The sequence below is a fragment of the Rhinolophus hipposideros genome (assembly GCF_964194185.1).
Source record: "Rhinolophus hipposideros genome assembly, chromosome: 20".
NCBI classification, from domain to species: Eukaryota; Metazoa; Chordata; class Mammalia; order Chiroptera; family Rhinolophidae; genus Rhinolophus; species Rhinolophus hipposideros.
In genome coordinates this window covers 31,794,215-31,813,358 of record NC_138066.1, presented here as the reverse complement: position 1 = coordinate 31,813,358, position 19,144 = coordinate 31,794,215, and positions in this window count along the sequence as shown.

Below are 19,144 nucleotides of genomic sequence, written 5' to 3'. Positions count from 1 at the left end.
TTTCATCCTTTCTAGGTTTAAAGGGAAGATGATGAGTTAGGTTTGTCCACGTTGAATGTTAGGTGCCTATAAGACATCCAATCAGAATCGCGGAAGAAACCTTTTAGTGTCTTTGTCTGGAGTTCAGAGGAGACAAATGTGGGACCCCCAGCATGATGGTGCTGACGGAACTGTTCCGTCCAGAGAAAGCATGGAGGGAGAAGAGATGAAGGGCTAGGACAGGGCCCTGAGGATTTAACGGTTTAAGGGTTTGGAAGGGGAGGAGAAACCTGCACAGGAGATGGAACAAGAGTGAGAGAAGCAGAAGAGCAAGGAGGAAAGGGATGGTGGGGTGTCATATATGCAGAAAGAAGAATGTTCTAGAAGGAGGGAGAGTTATATGCTGCAGAAATAATTCATATGATAAGAAGAAAAATGTTTACTGGATTTAGCCACACGGCAGCTATATGTCAGCTGTTTAGGTGGAGTGATTGACAAGGAAGCCAGACTGGAGTAGGCTGAAGAGTGAGTGAGAGGTTAGGAAATGGGGTCAGAGTGCAGAGGACTTGGAGGTGGAGTTTGGCTGTGAAGAGGTGGAGAAGAAGTAGTAGATAGATACCTCATTCTTCGTCCCTCCCTCCTCCTCTCTCTTTCCTTTACTGCCTCCACCCCTACTCCTTTTCCTCTTTCTGTCCTCTGCCTCCCTCCGCTTTCTCTCAGTGAGACTCTGCTTCTTTCTCCATCCTTCCGCTCTCTGGAACTTTTTTTGGGGGTCTCATTGCCTGTTTTTGCTCTTCCTCCCTCTTTTCTTTTCTTCCCAGGTGACCTGAGCCCTTAAATAGCCACATCCAGGCCCCGCGGCCACCTTATTCTCTTCTAGATCAAGCCCTCAGTCCCGGATCTGGAAGAGAAGGCTTGCTTTGTAGAGCTGGCAGATCCTGCCCCATTTCTGGGCACCCCCACCTCCATTCAAGAAGGGGAAACTTGGGGGCGGAGGAACCAGGGAAAGCATTGGGACAAGCTGAGAGGAAAGGCCTGGGATACGGTTCATAGGTGACACTGGGACTGTCGTGTTAACGCTGTTCCCCCAGGCCCACGTCCAGCCACCTCCCCAGGTCCCAGCTGAGAACAGTGGGCTAGATGGGGATATTGTCAGACTTGGGGCTCCAAGTCTGCCGCTCTGCTCTGTGCTGGTCACAAGTGTAGGGGCAGCACCCGTTTTTCCTGCTGGAGCGTGAGCTACTGGGCAGGGACGTGTCACGGTCTCCATCCACAGCTCCCTCCCTGTATCTGGAGGCAGAGCAGCTTCTCATCAAAGGTTGAGTGAGGGAGTGAACTGAAGTGTCACGTACGCTTCTCCGGTTTGGTTCAATGCTATGCTTGTTTTATCCCATTCCCCACTTGTTTTCTTTTTCCAATTCTTTTATCGCCCCCCCCCCACCCTTAACCTTTTCCCTCTTCATGTATGTTTCTTCCTTTGCTTTGTACTTTTCTTTCCCTTTCCCTCTCTCCTCTGCCTCTGGCCCGCCGTCCCTCCCCTCCACCCACACACTCCTTCTTCTCCCCCACCCCACCTCGGTTTCTCTCATATTCTCTTCCCGCTTCTCTGGTGCTCTATCCATCCTCTCTCCTGATGCCTGCGCTCCGCTCCGCCACAGGAGAGCAGCAGCAGCTGAGAGGGGCGGGGCCAAGGCTTGCATCACAGCCAGAGGTCTGGTGGAAGGAAGTGTTCAGGAGATAGACTCAAAAGCTCCTCTGATGCTTGGATTAACAAAGCAAAAGAGTGAGGGACGGCAGCCTCTTTGATGCAGAGGCACCTGTCCAGACCCGATCTCCTTCCTTCACCCCCACTCCCATTTCCCCCACTGATAAACCTCAGCCACGGATGTCTGGTGTCTTCCACTTCCATATCAGCTACCAGTTCTTCCTCCTGGCAAACCTGGGATTCTAGACTTTTTGGGGTGGGGTGGGTTGAGCGGGAGGGTGAAGGAGGATCCCATCCTGCTTGCTTGCACCAGCCCTGCACAGAGCACCCTTCTGGATAGAGGCTGGCTTGGACGTAGAAAAGATCCAGAATTATTTGTGAGACAATATTTATACGCCAGGCATTTTGTTGGGCACTGGACATTCAGTGTCTGCCTTCATGGAGCTTGTGTATGGCAGAGATAGACATGAATGAAGTCACGGGTATAAATGTGTAATTGCAACTGTAAAGTTTACGCAGGAAAGGAACACAGCGCTGAGTGGCAGGCTTTCCAGGGAGTCCGCCTTAGATCTGGGGGCCCAGTAAGGCATCCCTGAATAGATTGATGGATGAGTAGACATAGGTAAGGGGCAGGGGGCAAGGAGGCAGGTGGAGGTGGGTATGATGATACCACATAGCAAAGGCCCTGGGGCAGGAGGGAGTATGGCACGTTCTAGATGCCCACGGAATCCAGAGAAATCCAGGGTAGTTGGAACACAGGAATCAAAGTCCAGGCAAGCCAAAGAAGCCACACGCGGGATATTAGTCTTTGTCCTTAGAGCTCTGAGCCCAGAGCGTCTGAAGCAGGGAGGGTCACAATCATGTCTGCGTTTGTAAAAGATCATCAGGGACTGGAGGAAAGCCATGGTGGAAGGGGGCTGCTGTACGCATTCAGGTGAGAGGTGATAAACTTGGACCAGGTTGAAAGAAAGGGAAACAGAAAGAAGAGGATGGATTCAAGAGCCTTTGGGAGGCAGAACTGACAGGCATTGGAGTTGGATTGGACTTGGAGTGTGATGGCGGTGGGAAGTACAGGTGACTCCTGATCTTTTGATCTGAGAGACCAGAGGGGTGGTACCCTGGAAGAGAGGAGGCTGCGTGAGGACCTGTTTGGGGAAGAAGATCCTGAGTTTGGTGCCTACTGCAGACATTCTAGTTGACTCTATTCAATGGATGATGACTACAGAGAGGGGGAGAAGACAGCTCCTGAGCTCAGAGAGTGGGGAGTCCGGGAGGGGAGTAAAATAAACCCAAAAATGTCTCTTGCCCAAGTCAGCACTGGCTGTGTGACTTTGAGTAAGTTGCTTCACCTCTCTGAACCTCATTTCCCCAATCTGTGAAATGGGGTAGTAGTAAGACCACCTTGCTGGCCTGTGTTATGCTTCCTACACGGAAGCCTCCAGAGAGATGCAAAAAGTGATGAGAATGCCAACGAGAGATAAGGCAGGTTTTATGGAGGAAGCTGCTGTGGAGCTGGGCCAGGGATTGCAGGCGACAGGGTTTGAATGAAGACACACACACTCATTCTCCAGGGGTGGAGGTGGGAGAGAAAGAGAGAAGGTCTTGGGCAGAGGAAACTTGGAAGAAAAGGCTGGACAGGTAAAATGGGGCCGACTCTTTAGAGGCTTAGAGTTCTAGGAGAGGAATTTATAATCAACCTGGGGCTCTAGAGCACCAGTGGCTGCTTTTGAGCCGCGTGTGGCTGTGAGCCTTTTGCCAAGGACTTGCCCAGAGAACCTATATCTTGGTGACAGCAGAAGAACTCAAGTTAGAAGGCTTTGGCCCTTTTGGAGAGGGGGAAATGCAAGGAAAGTGGGTGGGATTTGAGATCTCAGATGAACGAGAAAACGTGGCTTGGGAGCAGGCAAAGAGATAGGCCAGATGGCCCCTCCAAAGTTGGGTTTCAACTTCTACTAGATTCCAGAACTTTACAGTTTTAAGGTGGGAATATCATAGAACAATAAATAGATGTTCAGTTGAAAGGAAACTTTGAGCTCATTCAGCCCTGCCCTCCCCAATTTGCACAGAGGAGAAAACTAAATAAAGCCCAGAGGAGGGACATGACCTGAGAAAGGCACACAGCTGAGACGAGGGGTCTGAGATAAGATCCTTGCCTCATTTCAAGATCCTGAGTGGTGGTGGCTGGGGAGCTGGAGGGGCCAGGAAAGCAACTGTGGGTCGGTGGCGGGGCGGGGGGGGGGGGCTCGACATGACACAGGGATCCCACAGAACACCAGTCCAGACCTGTGGGGACAGGGTGAGAGAGCTGCTCCCCAACGCTCAGCTGAGCCATGTGGCCAGAGGGGGAAGGGAGCCTGGTGGGCAGGGTGGAACTGCCACATGGAAGAGGCTTGATGCGAACCATCTGGCCAGGGCGGAGTGTGGGCTGCAGGGAGAGGAGGAGCAGGAGCCAGGAAAGAGGCCATGGTGGGCGGTGGATGGCTGGATGGCGGGTGAGGGTTGGGAGTGGCCCGCCTGGAGGCCCCTACCTTCCAGACTACTGCAGCCCAGACGCCTTCACAGCCGTGGCCTGGCCCATCCAACCCGCTGACCTCATTCCCAGCTCCCCTCCCTTGCGGGGGCCCCCCTCTGCCTGCCACGTAGTCTGAACGCGTTAGCTGCATCCATTGCTTGGGGAGGAAGAGCAGACTGACATGGGTGCCCTGAGCCCAGAGCCCTGCCAGGTCAGGCGGACCCGAAGGAACAGTTGTGTCTCCTGAGCCCCCAGACCAAGCTGGGCCTCAGTTTCCCCTCCCCAAAATTGAGCCCAATAAATGGAGTGGACTGGGATCTGGGAGGAGGGGCGTGAAGCGAGTTGGAGTGGGCAAAACCAAGGGGGGCTCTTTGGAGTTCATGTCAGCTGTCCCTCTGCCTCCTCAGCGCAGGATGGGTATTATTTGCAGGCCCAGGAAAGGGTAGAGGCAGGACCTCTTCCTGTTCTCAAACCATTCTCAGTAAAGAGAGCTCCCTGAAGGCGTGTGTGTCCTCTGTCTGATCTAGGCTTCACTGCCCTGCTGCTCGGGGACTACGATTCTTAGCTAGGCTTAGCTAGGATGGAGGTGGGGAAGCCCATCATCTCCCCTCCCCCAGGCACCTTTCCTTCACTGCGGCCTCCAGGCCAGAGCCTCTCCTGAGCTCTGCCTCTTGACCTTCTGCCTCCCCCAGCCTCCCTTCCCCCCCCCACGCCCCCCCCCCTGCCCCCAGGTCCTGGGTCCTCTCTCCAGCTGCCCCAGCTGAACAGGGGGCTGTCCCAGGCCGCCTCTCAGGGCGTTCCAGGCCTGTGAGTCATCGGGAATGTCTGCTCTGGCTGCTGCTTCCCTCCGGTGGCTATGGACCCTTTTCCCCTCCTCCCCCTAGCGAAGGGCAAGGGTGCCCCTCCCAGGCAGGGGCTTTGGAGGAGGGGGAGGAAAGCCATGTCAAGACCAGTGAGGCACTGTTCTCCCAGTACAGTGAGGGAAGGGTTTAGAGGACTCCCTCCAGTCTCCCTCTGCCCCTCACATATAGAATTTCCTGTCCTTTTCCCCATTTCTTAGGTGGGGAAACTGAGGAGGGGCAGGTGGGAGAGGGTGAGAAACTTTGCTAGGCTCAGGCTCCTCCCCACTCTGTTTTAGGGCTCAGCATTGCCAAACTGGGAAGCTGCCCAAGCCTCTTTCTAAAGGGCCCTCCCCACATTCTGGCAGGAAAGCTGGAGAGGCCTCTGCTACTGCCACAGACTCCAAAGATGACGCGTCCTGGCTGGGGTGGGAAGTCCACGTGTGTAGGAAAGCGGAAGGCCCGGAGCTTGGACCCTTCCCACAGGGCCCCTGCACCTTGTGTGGCTGTCCCCCCACCCCTTCTCCTCTCCTGTCTCTCCTCCTGGGCAGCCCTGTCCTGCTTCCTCCTCCTCCAGCCTGAAGAAACAGCTGGGGGTACAAGGGAGATTGAGGGGAAGGGCGGGAGTTGGGAAAAGTTCCCAATGCCCTCCTCCCCAATTGCCCTCCTGTCCCCCTTCTTCCCTCATCTTCCTTCCCCACAGCCCTGGATTCATTGTCTAGAGACCAAGGGTCTAGTACCCAGCTTGCCTAGTGACTGGGCATTTCATATCCCATCGCAGAGCCTCAGTTTCCTCACCTGTAAAATGGGTGTCTGGACAGAAAAAGTCCCTACCAGTGGGGTTGGTCTATAATTCTGTGACTTCCCAGTCAGACAGACAGACACTCATACACACACACACACACACACACACACACCCTCATGCCCAGTGACTCACATACTCTCAACACACATCCCTTTACACACGCAAGTATACACTTTTACACATATATTTGCACGTGCACATGGCCCTCTACTTGCTTTGGGTGCAGCAACCCCCCACATTTTCTATTTTCCTCTTTCTAACAGCCCTCCACTTCTTTTCTCATTCCTGTCACACTTCTCCTGCTTCCTCACCCCTTTACGATTTCCTCCTTCTGGTTCTCTTCCTCCTGAGGTCATTGGCAGGGTAAAGGAAGAAAGAGTGGGATGTGAGATTTGAATTTTAGAGTATCAGACATCTGACCCTGCCCAAGACCACTCTCACCACCCCCTCAGGTCTCTTGGCACTTGCTGAGGTTCTGGGTGCGAAGGATGTGAGAGGGGGAGAAGGACTAGAGCAGAGAAAGGCTTGCTCTTCTCCACTCAGCTGGGGACCTGCAGGCCATGACCCTCACTTCTCTTTCTGAACTTCGTTAACGTTTACTTTCAAAATCTCTGTCCCACAGACATCCTGGGGCCTGCTTGTAAGCGTGATGATTTTAGCAGCTTGTGCTGGCTGCATTGCCCCAGGCGGCACCCTTCTAGGAACTTCCGCCTAAGGGAATCTGGTCAGAGCTCAGAAAGGACTGTTCCAGAGATGAGCTATCTGTTGGCCAGGAAAGGCGTGGGAACTGGGCAGCAGAGCGCACCCCTCAGACCCAGCCTGACTCAGGAATAACCACAAACATCTGTACCAGGCTGTGCCATAAGCACATCACATGGTTGAACTAATGTACTCCTCACAAAGCCCTCTGAGGGGGACATTGTAATTGTCTCCAGTTTCAGAAGAAGAGAGAGAGGCACAGAGAGGTTAAGTCAGTTGCCTGAAGTCACAAAGCTAGGAAGTGACTGAGCTAGGATTCAAACCCAGGCAGCCTGGCTCTAGAGCCCACAGGCTTAATCTCTACTCTTGACAGGTCCAAGAGACCCAGGGTGGACGCCAAGGAATGCCTTCCTGCCTAATCTGAAGAAGTGGGTGTTTGCACAAACATGCCACTTCATCTGTGTGCCTGTATGGGGAGGATTGCAGAGTCACATGGCTGGAAATTGGTCACAGGCACCATTGTAGCTGGAAGGCTGTCTCAGGGCCATCTCCTCCCACTTGCCAAGGAACTTTTGGGAGCTGACAGCACCGCATGTCATCTCATCTAATACTCACAACATCTCTGGGAGGTGAGTCTAAATACCTCTATTTTACAGACAGAGAACCTGAGACTCAGAAGGATCAAGGCATTGGCTCAGAACCCTTTGCTAGAGCTGAGAGAGAACCCAGGTGCCCCAACAGCCAGATCATGCTTCTTCTCATTGACTGATGTGTCCCCTATTTACAAGTCCACACAACCACTAGACACACGTAGCCATGTACAACAGACCATGTGCAACTGGGAAGAATTACAGCCCTCAGTCGTGTTTCAAGTGGTACTTTGCTCCCCCTCACTGACAATTCCCCAAAAAAGGTCTTATACCCATTCTGTAGGTGCTGGAGATCCCCAGATAGGAAGTAGTGAAACTGATTAGATTCTGTGCCTGCCTGGCCTAGCCACAGAGGCAGCACTCCTCTTATGGTGCTCTGCTACTTGCCACCCTCACTGTCATCCAGCTCAGAAGCACCCCTGCACAAACCCCATCCCCACTGAGCACACATGCATGTAACTGACACAGGGAAATTAGACCAATGATGTACCTGCATGATACAGGCTAAAAGTTTCTTGGTGTTTTCTGTGTGCCAGGCACTCTCCTAAGAGCTGCACATGTGTTAGCTCACTGAGTGGCTACAAAAATCTTATGATGTAAGTTCTATAATATGCTTGCTCTCATTTTACACATGAGAAAATTGAGGTTCAGAGAGGTTAAGTAATTTGCTCAAGGTCACACAGCTAAGAAGTTGCAGAGCTGAGATTTGAACACAGGATCTCACCACTATGCTACAGCCCTTTCTCTAATACTGACTGGGCACTATTCAATCAGTCTGTCGGCAACCACTACTGACCACCCTGCTGTGCCCAGCACCACACAGTAGATGCGGGCTGTGCCTGCACTCACGCTCCTTCCTTCCCAGAGAGCCTCCTCCCTAGCCAGCTAGGACATGTGGATCTTGGCTCTGGTTAGCATTTGACACCTAGTGAGGGAAAATACTGAGGTGGTGCCAAAGCATGAATGGAAACACAGAGACAGGGAGATGCAAATGGGGTAGGACAGCTGGGGGCTAGGGCTGGGGCAGGGGCCTGGGCGGGGACATCTCTGTACTTCTGCCTCTGTTCTGGTCTTAGGCTCACATCTATTCTGTATCTCTGTAATCGCAGATCTTCTCCTGGCATCTCTGGCTGACTCTGTCCGTATGTGTTTCTCTGTGCGTGTATCCATCTGTCTCCTGACTTTCCCTGTCCTTTCAGATGCTATCAGCCCCTGTGGGAATGATGGGTCAGAGGCTTAGTCACCCACCATCAGAGTGGACGTCCGGTCTGTCACAGGATCTTCCCTACTGGCCTCCTGTCTACAAAGGACCACAGTTCTCTCCTCCTCAAGGCTTTCTCCCAGGCTTTCTCTGTCCCTGAATACTAATCTCTGCAGGTCAGTCTAGATATCTCCAGGCTATACAAGGTCTGACAATTAAGTTTGTGAACGCATCCTAGAAAAAGTGCTACATATCTCATTGCTGAATATCACTACTGAATATCACTGAAGTACTCCCCTTGGGAAGCCATGCACCCATGTCAGCGCCTAGTCCACCCTTCAAAGTAATTTGGGAACTCTTTTTCTGGAATGGCCATCAGAGTGTATTACCCTTGATGTCCCAAATGTCATCAAAATGTCTTCCTTTCAATATTTCCTTTATCTTTGGGTAAAGAAAGAAGACATTGGGGGCCAGATCAGGTGAGTAGGAAGGGTGTTCCAATACAGTTATTTGTTTCCTGGCTAAAAACTCCTTCACAGACAGTGCCGTGTGAGCTGGTGCATTGTCGTGATGCAAGAGCATGAATTGTTGATGAAAAGTTCAGGTCGTCTAACTTTTTGATGCAGCCTTTTCAGCACTTCCAAATAGTAAACTTGGTTAACTGTTTGTCCACTTGGTACAAATCCATAATGAATCATCCCTCTGATATCAAAAAAAGGTTAGCAACATCCTTGCAACAAGTTCACGAACTTAATTGTATGTCAGGGATGTGTAGTGCCTCCCCCTACAGATGAGGGGAAGAAGTTGTATCCCTCCCATCAGACAGGGAGCTCTCAAGAGTGGGGATAACGTCTCTTCATTCAGACTGAGAGTTCCCTGAGGGCAGGGACTGTGTCTCCTCCACTAGATTAAGGTTCCTTGAAGGTATAACCTGGATTTCTTCCATCAGACTGCTGGCAGGGCCTGTGTCTCTTCTTTCCTCTGGATTTTCCTGGTCTCTAGCTTGGGAGGTATTTAGCAGGGATGAAGGGACTGAAGAATCCCCCACTCTCCATATCTCCCTCCAAATCCTATTCAAATTTTAATGCTTTATTGTTCACCACACTTCCACTCCCTCCTTTCCAGATGGGTCCTTACTTCCAGCCGGGGCAGCTGGAGATAAGGAAAGACAGCAATACACGTAACCAACATTCCACAGAGAAATCGGCAGTGGGCAGGGATCCTGTCCAATAAACAGTCCTAGGGATCCAAGCTTGGCCTCCTCCCGGAAGCCTTCCTGGACTAGCAAAGCCCACCTGTATTTCTTCTCATTTTTGGAAATATTTACAGTTCGTCTGTCTGATGATTTTCTAGTGTGGTTTTTTTTAAATAACCTTTTATTTTCAAGTGATTTTAGGTTTACAGAAAAGTTGTAAAGAGAGTATAGAAAGTTCCCATGTACCCCTCATTCAATTCCCCTAATGTTAACATTCTACATCACCATGGTACATTTGCCAAAACTAAGAAGCCAACATTGGTACTTAGTATTAACTAAACTGCAGACCTTATTCAGATTTCACTAGTTTTTATACTAATGTTCCTTTTCTGTTCCAGGATCCCATCCGGGATATCAGATTGCATTTGGACATTATGTCTCCTTGGTCTCCTCTGGTTCATGACAGTTTCTCAGTATTTCCTTGTTTTTCACAACCTTAATAGTTTTGAGGGATCCTCGTCAGGTATTCTGTAGAAGTTCTTAGTGTCATTTTTCAGTAATAAAAGCTTTTCCTCAAATGAAACCCTGTGCAGAATCCTGGTATATGAGCAGATAAAAGTGGAGCTGCTCTGGTCACAGCAGCAATGGGGTAAGGGGGAGCATAAATATGAATCTCCCTGGGTTCCCCTGAGAACTCTATGAAACCCCTGTGGTGTCATGGAACCCCGCTTGAAAACCATTACATGAGGCCAAGGTCTGCCCAGGGCATGGGTTTTTCTCTATATACCCTGGACAGGTCATGATAGACTCAGGCTCACATACTTCCATCACTATTTTTTGAGGAAGCTTTGATGGCTGGAAAGTCCTTCGAAATCTGCCCTTCTCCAGCCTCTGTTGTAGGCACACCTGGAGTGTGCTGCCCAGGTACCCACTGCAGGATTGAGATACCCATTTCTCCGACTGATAGGAATGTGGGTGGCTACTGGCTCCCTATCCCTCTCCAAGAATTGCTGTCAGCCAAAAGGAGTTCTTTTGCCAGAGATCATGCTACGTCTTCAGAGGCCGTCATTCTATGACTGGTTGATGCGAGAGTACAAAAGCCCTACCCCTTGTCTCAAGGAAGGACAACTTTAAAGGGCTATCTCAGCTACAGAGCTCCTTGTGGATCAGCTGAGGCCTTTGTTGTGAGTGTTGCAGTTAAAGACCTCCCTCTGCCCCGTCCTATTTAATTCACTCAATAACAAATCTCCATTTCAGAGTCTGTATCCTGGGAACCTGTCCCAAGACACGTAGTGTCAGGAGTAGTCTAAGAAAGTAGACTCTACAGCAGGATTTTGGACCTGAATCATCCACTGGCCAGCTTTACATTAAATAAAGTACAAATGCTAGAACTGTCAGAGCAGACAATAAAACCTCAGAGAAACGAGCATACTAGAGTGGATGGCATGGATAGAGTGGATATATTATGTAAAACCGAAGATTCACCAGCTAGCTCCTAGAGGATGATAGGACTATTGAAACACAACCAAGTTCTAGCCTTGATTACAGCTGATTGGCCAGGCGTGGTATCTTTACTAAGGCAGATTCACACACCTGAGGTGCATAGTATATGGCTACTGGTCCAGCAAATGCATTATTTTTCATTCCTATCAGGAGGGAGGAGCAGAAACAATTTACATGCACTTGGGATTGACATTAGTATATACATTTAAGGTTTTGTCCTAGAGTATATTACTCTCCCTCTCTGTCATAATATAGTCCAAAGGGACCTAGATCATCTGGACTTTCAACAGAATAGCAGACTGATCTACTATTTTGATGATCCGCAGTTATCATCATGTTAATTGGACCCGAAAAGCAAGAAGTGGAGGGAACCTTGGTAAGACACACGCATTCCAGGGGGTGGGAAGAAAAAATCCTACAAAGATTTAGAGGCTCATAACACCAGTGAAGTCTTTACGGGTTTATACATTTACAGGTGACATAAAAGGCTGCCACATTTGAGGAGACCCAGAGCAGGAAAGAACTCTGCAACAGTTCCAGGTGTGACCACTTGCACCATAGGTCCCGGAGACCCTATGATATTTGATATATTTGTGACATCAAAAAAGACTTTGACGTTTCAATTGGAGAATCACAACCTAGGCCCCTAGAATTCTGGAGATGGGCCATCTGCATTGGAGGATTATATACTATTTGAAAAACAGCTTCTTGTATGCTCCAGGCCCTGATAGAGGCAGAGGACCTAAACAGGGACATCAGGTGACAATGTGGCTGGAGCAGTCTATCACGAGCTGGGTTCTGACAGACCCAACACGTTTCCATGAGTCTCCTTCTAACTGAGCTGCCCAGCTTTCTGGTGATTACATTGCCTAGATAGCTTTTGAATGTCCCCGTGTGTGTCTATCAATGTTCCTCTTACTTAACATGTTAGCCAAAAACATGTGCTTCCAACTGGAGGTGGCCACAGACCAGAGGAGCAGGACATCCCGCCCCCTCCATCTTATGACTCAAACAACAGACTTAATGGCTGTAACATTTTTTTACAAATGAAGTGTGGTCCATTGATCACTGATAATCCATTAAGGTCTATGAGTGGTCCACAGGTGCTGGAGGTTTCCGAGGAAAAACAGGATGGAATTCTTTTATTCATAAATTTGAAATGCAAAATTAAGATGTTCACAGCAGTCCCATTATGTTTCTAATCACGGTCACATTCTTCAACATTTGCATTGGCTACAAGGTTTGAATTTGGTTGGTCTGTCTTGGCAGTTTGTCTCCGGTGATATATTTTCAAGTCATTTATGAGTTTTGGTTGTTACTTTTGTGATATGGAGTGTCCTCAACTCAAAGAAGGAGTCAATGATTCAAAAGTGTCTCATTAAAGCTTAAGAAAAGTGATGAAACTAGTAACCCAAATACAACTGGGAACAGTGTTATAAAAGTAAATAGAGAACAGGAATCTAATTCAAAAATATGTAAATCTCTAAGAACTGGGACATGAATGATGATTTCACACAAGCAGCCGAGATAGAAAAGTGTAACTGTGAGTATGATATTGACTATCCAGCACTGGAGGTCATTGGACTGGCTCTCCATCCCCTCCTAATCCCCAGCATGTGTGTGTGTTATGAAACTGTCAAATCGTGGCATAAAGCCATCAAAACTTTCACATCATTTTCAAACACAGCACAGTGACCTTCCTGGTAACCATTAGAGTTTTCTTTTTTCTTTTTTTTTTTCCTTTTTCTTTTTTTCCAGAACTAGAGTAAAATAAGCTTTCCAGGACAAAATTCAGAGATTCCTCCCACCTCCTCCCGTTTTTAAAGGGAGGAAGAAAAACAAAGCTACTCGCGCAGGTTTTAAAATTGCACTCCTTTTAGTAAAACACAGGTACAAGTAACACTATCTGAGCAGCTTATAAAACAGCCTATTAATGATGCATATTTTTCTCGGAGAGAATCCAGAACCAGCTTTTGGCAAATTTCCTTTATTAAATGACAGCGTTGGGCATCACACAGTATCAGTGGCATGCCTTACGAGCAAATAGTTTGGTTTTAATAAATCCTGCTATCTTATACTCCTCATTAAAAACAATAACATTTTGCTCCTCTGAGGTTAGGTTTGGACTCTCACAGGTATTGGACACATTGCCATCTGTGCAAGCTGTTGAAGATCTTAGAAGTGGTCTCGAGAGCATAATCTATGACTTAAAGAAATGGTTCTTTCTCATCTCTTTTTTCAAAAATTCATGTGGGCCCATGTATGTGAAGTTGGTTAGAATCAATGATGTGTACAGTCCAGACATGCTTAACATATGTGTCGTTCACATATCAGGAAAAAAACACTTAATAACTTTTAGTTTTTATCACTGAGAACAAATACTTCAGGGGAAAAAAAGATTCTTGGCCTAAGTGATTCTTTTGTGAATCATGGTATGAACTGAAAAGCTGGCTTGGCAATCCCTGCTGAGGGAGTACCAGAAAGGGCACCCCTCCAAGGATGAAGGAAGTTGTGCCTAAAATCCAATGCCTATCTTTTTCCTGCTATTTCCCCAGCATTTTGGCAATGTCAGCTCCTGCCCCCCAGGACTCCTTCTCCCCTTCTCTCATTGTAATATAATAGTATTCCCAATTTTTAGCTGGATACATGACCACTCAGAATAAAAACATTTCCCCTCCTCCCTTTCAGCTAGGTATCATCATGTGACAATGTTCTGGCCAATGGGATATGAGCTGAAGTATGACTTTCAGGTCCTTATAAGGAGTGGGCACGCCTTTCCACTTCACTTTCCTCCAACTACTTCTTGAAACCTCATGTGGTGGTGAGCCACCCTGGATCATGCTGATGAGGGTAAGACCTAACGGTAGCAGAACAATAAAATAGAAGGAGCCTAGGTCTCTGGACAAACTAAAGAAGAACCACCTTTCCAGCCCTGAACCATCTTTCCAGCCCTGGACCACCTGTCTCTGGATTATTTAGATGAAAGAGAAATAAATTGTGGTCTCTTTAAGCCATTGTTATTCTGGTTGTCTGTAATGAATAGCTCTACCAATATAGAGCTGAAAGAAATAGTGAAAACTGTGACTATAAGTCCATTTCATTCACTGAGTATACTTTTTAGCATCCTATGCAAAGACAAAGGCAGGAAGTTCGAAAGCCCACTTTTCCACCATGAGATATTCTAGCTACGGAGGGGAAAGTGTCCCACAGGAGTTTTGAAAAGAATGCTGAGATAAAAAAAACTTTTTTCCTGTCATAGATAATGCCACTCAAGAGCACTTCTAAAATCTTAAGTGGCCTGCTCAGATGGCAATATGTTCAATATCTGTATTGTTCAGACATCACCAAACTATTACGATATTTACTGTTAAGTATCAAGTTAGCAGAATTTCTTAAAACCAAACTACGGTGTGACTGCTCCATTATGAGAGTTTGATTCTTTCTCAACACTTAGTGATTTTTATTTCTGAGCAGGAGAAAGGAATCCGTGACATGTTATTAAGATTATTTGGAAACCATATCCAAATATTACATCAGAACTTAAAGAATTCTTTCTGAGGTCAAATTCAACCAAAGAGAAGATTACGGCTCCGTTTGTCACTCTCTTTCCAGGTGAAATACTCAGTCTTCTGACTTTTGGAAGCTTTGTACCTGTTGACCTAGTGTCCAAGAGAGCAGAAAATAGTCTTCAGGGAGAAACAGCTCTGTGATTTCTGGATTCTTCTTTGGTCTAAATCCACAACCATCTGAAAGAGCCACCAAACATTTGCTGTCATTTCTAATGACCTATAATTGTGGTTTAGGATTTTCTAATTTAGAACAAATAAGGAGTAAGAAAAGAATCTGACAGGATGTGAAAACTCCTTATGTCTCCATATTGCCACACAGGGCATAGATACACTGGTGGACATCTCTCTTGCTAATATGAAGCAATTCTCCTTCATATTACTTTAACAAAGACGCATTTTTATTATTTTAGAATTATAATGTTCTTTTAAAATTTGCTTAAACGAGCATTGGTGCGTGAGCTCCATGCTCATAAAGGGATTTCTGATGTGAAGAGTGTGGAACATTCTTTCCTACTGCCTAAGATGGCCGCATTCCACAGCAGATAAAGAAATCCCTAAACAGAATCCAGAGAGGCCCCTACGACCTTGCAGCTCTGCTTGTCTGCCGCAGGCCTGTGTGCCAGCTGGACTGACCTTGCATCACAGCCTCTCCCAGTGGGTCACAAGCTCCTGCTCACCATGGCCCATCTGCTCCATTCCAAGTCTGATGTGGGAGGTATTAATGTTCCCATTATACAGATAGGACCCAGAAGTCCAGTGAGCTTCTCCCCAAAGTCTCCCAAGTTGGGAGGGGGAGGGACTAAGACAAGAACCCAAGCCTTTTTATGCCCCCCAGAAAGGCTCTTTCTTCCACACTTAAGGGTCTGCAGAACAGCCTAAACCACAGAATAATAACAGTTACGGTTTACTCAGGACTTACTGAGTACTAGGCCCCCATGCTTTCGTTATCTCCATCTTCACAACAGCCCCACAAGTTATATCAATCATTAGTTGGCTCCACTTTACAGTTGAGAAAACTGAGGTTGAGAGAGATTAAGTGACTAGCCCTCTGTCGCATTGCTAGGGAGTGGCAACAACAACCTAAAACTGAAGCCTGACAGCCAAGGGCGGATTTTTAACCTCCACAAAGGGCCTTTGCTTTGGGCTTGGAGTCTCCCTCTGGACAATCTCTTGATCCAGAGCTTGGATCCGAGCTGCTCTCTCCTTGGCCCTGCCCCACCACCCCTGCGAATCCCTCAACAGCCTCCCTACTCCTCTCCCTGCCCCACCTCGCTCCTGTGAAACCACTTCTCCCAAAGGCCAGGTGGTCCTGAAAACGTGTGCCTGCTCCTTCCTCTCCTCTCTGCCCCCTATGCCGTGGCCCCCTCTCCTGGGAGGACTCGAACCCCCGGATGCCCCCAGGCCCTGCCTCCCCGGCTCCCGTGCCTCTGCTCCGGGTTCTGAACTTGTTCCACCTGGGTCGCGCCCGCCTGGGTCTCTCACGCGCCCCCTTCTTGAGCCCAGTTAAGAGACCAGCTCCCTCCCTGCCGGAGTAGGGCCCGGCTTCTCCCAGGTTTGAATCCTCCCCCCAGAGGACTCCCGCCGCTCATTTCCACAACTTCCACTCCCCCCCCCCCCCCCCCCCCGCCAGTCACTGCCCCCAGGCACTTCCGTAGACTTTTTCTGTCTGACCCCAGGCCCCCTGTGCCTGGCCTGTACACCCCGGGCTGCGCAGGGGCTCCCAGGCCTTCTGGGGCCCAGGGTCTAACCCGCTGTGAGGCCTTTGTGCCAGGGCCCCTCCTCTGCCTAGAACATCCTCCTCCACCTACTGTATCAGGCTGCTCTCCAGCCTACCGTCCCTACCTGTCTCTGACTCCTCTTTCTGGGGCTCACCTTGGGTACCACCTCTGCAGGGAGCCGTCCCTGACCCACCCCATCATGGTTCTCCCACAGCACCTGCACCTCCCCTCCCGGAGGCCACGATCTGCTTGGCTGCTTGCCCTCTCCCATCTCACCCTCCAAAGCAGTAGCTCTGGGAGGACGATCTCCTCTGTCATGTTCACCGGGGATCCTAGTCATTGAATAGTCATTAGATAGTCATTGAATCTGGTGGGGGCAGTAGAGTAGAGCTCTTGAGATCTTTGCTCAGTCCTATACTCCCACTTCAAATCCCAGCCCCTCCTTTACTCAGTTGTGTGACTTTAGACAACTTACTACCTCCCTTCTCTGTGCCTGGGTTTCCTCATCTCTAAAATGGAGATAACAGTAGGTCTTTTTCACAGGGTTGTTATGAGAACTTAAAGCACATAGAACAGTGCCAGGCATAAGTAAGCATGCACTATATTTGGGGTAATATATAATAATTATTAATCTTATTTGTGATATTAGTTTACTATTATAGTTTACTATCACTATTATAGTTTACTATTACTGTGATATTACTATTAACTCTACATATCTCCTACTAAATAGCAGGCTTCTTGGGTGTGGGGTCCAGCTTAATCCTTCTTCAATTCCTGGCTCCCTAGGGTCCTGCCCCAGGAACTGAGTATTCTTCTGTGAAGCTCCCCTCCTCCAATTAGCATCTGACTCCCTGATAGAGTTCCCACCCACTCCCCTCTCCTGAGGGCTCATGTGCCCTCAGAAACCTGGCCCCCTGACCACTCACTTAACAGCAGTCCCAAAATCCAAAGGGAGAGATTCTTTCTTCTATCACACCTCCCACACCAGGGTAGATATGCCATCCCTCAGCCCTGTCTCAGAAAATCCAAAGCACAGGGAGCTCTAGAAAGAGCTATGGACTTGGAACGTAGAGCCTTGTCCTCTAGTCCTGGCTCTGCCACTAAACAGCTGTGTGACTTTGGGCAGGCCACTTCACCTCTCTCAGACTTACTGTCCACATCTGTAAAATGGGAGTAATCCTAGCCCTGCCTCCTCATAGGGTTGTCCTGATGTTCGATTGCACAAACCAAAGAGAGGGTACTCTGTAAACAGAGACAGTGTGGAGAAATGCAAGGCACAGTCACCATGAAGTTGGAAGTGATGATCAGGACTAGGCCTGAAGCATCTCTGGTCAGGGCTGTGCCAAGAGTGTGGCCATTGGGCTCTGGGCTAGACAGCAAGCTGTTACGAGGTTGGGTTGATTGGGGATAAGCCTAAGCCCAAGCTTTGTCCAAAATCACTCAAGGACTTCTGTTGGTCATTGTCTCCCTGCCACCTGCTCTCACTACTTTTCCCAAAGTACCTTCAAGTGCACCGGAGGGCCCCAAGACTCCTACTGAATCCTGATGCTCAGAGGCCCTGCCATGTCTGGCTGTCAGCTACAACTCTTTCCTTTCCTCCCCCCTCACCCACCCCTGCCCTGAACTCCAGCCCAGCTAAATTAGGAATTTCCTAACATTAGTCATGATTCCTTCAGTTGCCAGTGCCAACAGCTTAATCCAAAGTGGCTTAAGTAGAAAATTAAATATATTTGGCTTATTTAACCAAAAAGCCCAAGTACAGCTGGATCTATGGGCTAAAATGATACCAAGAAGACTCAGTTTCTCTCTTATTTTTGCTTTTCGGTGAAATGCCCTTTTGCCCCTGGACAGTCTGGCTTCATGTGGTGGTCTTAGGCAGTTCCAGGTTTATTTTCTAAAAGCTAAGAAACCCCTGGAGAAAAACAGAGCCTCTTTCACAATAGTTTCAGAAAAAAAGTCCCAATGTTGACCTATATTGGGCTGACTTGAGCCCTTCCCTAAACCAATGGCAGATGAAATATGTTGGTTGACCTGGGCACATGCCCATATGCCCACTAGTGACTCATGAACCAAGAGTAGGGGAGAGGCAGTTCCTCAAAATAAAACCTGGTTGCTGTTTCTGGAAGAAGGAGGAATGAATGCTAGGGAAGGCAGGAGTAATAGATGTCCAAAACATTCTACCCCTTGGCTGCTAGCATATATACACACACCTACTTTTTTCCTACACATAATATTTATAAGGCTTTTTTGTCACTATTTTTTCCTTCTTATTTGGAAATAATTTCAAATTTACAGAAAAGTTTCTGAAGCATTTGAGAGTAAATTGTCAACATGATGTCCCATCACCCCTGAATACTTTAGTATGTAAATCCTACAATGGCAGTCTCCTAAATAACTGCAAGTCAACTATAAAAATTATAGATATATTATTATAATTTATTCACGCTTTCACATTTGTCCCAATAATGTTCTTTGTAGCAAAAAGACACAATCAAATATCATGCATTGCATTTAATTGCTATGCATTTTGGGCAGGAATATCACAAAAGTGATGTATTCACAGTACATCTTATCAGGTGAAGTATGATTTCAATTTGTTCCATTACTGATAATGTTAACTTTGATATTTTGATTAAGATGGTGTCTACTAGGTTTATCTACTATGAAGTTACTCCTTTTCCCATTATAATTAATAAGTGTTTTTGTATGTGGGAAGATACTTTGTAAAGTCCTGTGTAAAGTCCTACTCATTATCCAAGCTGGACT